The 2,049-nt window shown below is 43.9% G+C and overlaps 1 long non-coding RNA gene across 1 annotated transcript; it reads right to left on the bottom strand.

Moving 5' to 3' along the window:
- Positions 1-839: 839 nt before the first annotated feature.
- LOC115172142 (uncharacterized) lies at positions 840-1,831 on the bottom strand. The gene is made up of 2 exons (XR_003871396.1): positions 1,698-1,831; positions 840-1,577 (listed from the first exon to the last, which is right to left on the bottom strand). It is a non-coding gene; the product is annotated as an uncharacterized LOC115172142 (long non-coding RNA).
- Between the last annotated feature and the right edge of the window lie 218 nt (positions 1,832-2,049).

Here is a 2,049-nt window from a genome sequence, read left to right as displayed (position 1 = left end):
CTATCACCACATACACCACATACACCACATACCTCATCAAGTTCTTCTTTCCTTGTGGTTTTTGTTGAGGCAATCTTTCTGTCATACTTCTTGTCCAAACGATCCGATTTTTCCACCTTCTCCTCAGTTCTGAGCTGTTCGAGTCTCTCCAGTATTCCTTCTTCACTTTTCAGGAACTTCAAGAGCATGACAAAGTGGTTGTCTGATGTGACATCGTTTCTGGGTTCAACCATGAACATAACCCAGTCTCTTTTAATGAAGTCAGGCAACTTGCTTTCAATGGATCTAATTACCAGTGGGTTATCTATGGCTCCAGAGTTTCCTAACTCTGTGAGATCTGCTAGAGCCTTCTCCACTGACTGTATGAGATCAATGACCTTTCTCGGTTGGTTCCCTTTCACATGTGGCATCTTCTCCAGCTCTTCCAGGATTTCCACTATGATGGTTGACTTGTTGCCATACCTGTTCTCCAGCACTCTGAACATGTCATCGGCAGTGGTGTAGGTTGAAAGTCTGAGGTCTTTTGAGATTTTGTCATCCACACTCTCCAGGAGTTGAATCTTCTTAACTTCAGTTGATCCGGATGGCTCTCCCTGCTGTTGCAGGCTTTCCCAGTCTTTCCTCCATCTGTGATATTCTCTCCTGCTTCCATTGAAGATAGGTAGAGAGATTGGCTTGATTCTCACTATTGGTGTGGATGTTGCCGGTTGGTGTAGTAGTTTCACTCCTGTGCCTCGCTCATTGGTCGTCCGTGCAGTGGCAACTTCAGGTCTCCTTGACTCAAGCCTGTAGTAGAATGCTCTTACGTCCTTGACTCTTCCATCTAATTCGTCTTTTAATTCTACAGGGATCCATCGCTCCCATGATGACATTGCTGAGATGGCCTCTTTTATCCTCTTGTCCAAGAGAGCGAGGTGCACTTCATAGCCCTCTAAATTGGCACTTTCCACTGGTACATAAGCCGCTTTATCATTGGCTTTTTCTTCTTCCAGGATTGCCACAAGAAGTTCACTCCTTCCATACCTCGAACAATGTCTCTTATTTCCGCCAACTTTGTTTCACCTTCATTTACAGATCTATCAATGTCAGCCTCTTGCTGTTCATTAAGACCTGGTTCCTCATCCTCAGTCATGTCAGCCTCCAGTCCAATCCTGTAGTCATCGTTGGCATCGAGCATCTATCTGAAACAATCTGAAAGCTTAGCGAATTCCTCCTTTAACGCCACTTGAAGCATGCTGCTTGCTCCTCTTGAAATGAAGTTGGCTTGTCTGGTGAAGCTGCTTTTTGCAGTGGTCCTCTCCTTTTTGAGCTGCTGGACCGACTTCCCCAGGACATCTTCCGCCATCTTGACTTCCTCTGCGTCAACAGCTTATTTCTGGATCTGAAGCCGTTTATCCTCAGGGCCAGGCCGCTCCGCATGGTTTACAACTGTCAAGTCCTCCTCTTGTTCACCATCCAAAGGACACAGGGACAACTCAATTTTCCAACTCAATCTTTTTTATTTTTAGTTTGCCTTCAGTTGGTTGGTCTGTCCAGTAATTTAGCCAGTAAATTAGCCAGTAAATTAGGTTGTAAACCTTTAAAGACAGAACAAAAAGTTACCATCTTAATTAAACATTTTAATGAACTTAAATTAGTTTAAACATTTAAATAACATTCTAAATAACTAATACGAATTAATCATTTAAGCCTTTTACCATTGGCGTCTTTGGACTGAACCTGTGAGTGAACTTGGAGTTTTCCCTCTGAAGTTTGTTCTTCTGAATGACTGACGCCCTCCATGCCTTCACAGGTGCTCCAAATAAGTGAAAATGATTGATCAGGTGACAAGCAGCCGGTTTGCTGCTGCTGGTGCACTCTGGGAAGTGTAGTTCTTTGACTCACTCCTGATATTCAGCTCAACAGGTACTATGGTGTTAAATGCTGAGCTGTAGTCGATGAACAGCATTCTTACATAGGTATTCCTCTTGTCCAGATGCGTTAGGTCAGTGTGCAGTGTGATTGCGTCATCTGTGGACCTATTGGGGCGGTAAGCAAATTGAAGTGGAT

This window comes from Salmo trutta, chromosome 33, assembly GCF_901001165.1.
Source record: "Salmo trutta chromosome 33, fSalTru1.1, whole genome shotgun sequence".
Lineage (NCBI taxonomy): Eukaryota > Metazoa > Chordata > Actinopteri > Salmoniformes > Salmonidae > Salmo > Salmo trutta.
The sequence above is the reverse complement of the archived record's forward strand: the minus strand, read 5'-3'. Positions and strand labels throughout refer to the sequence as shown.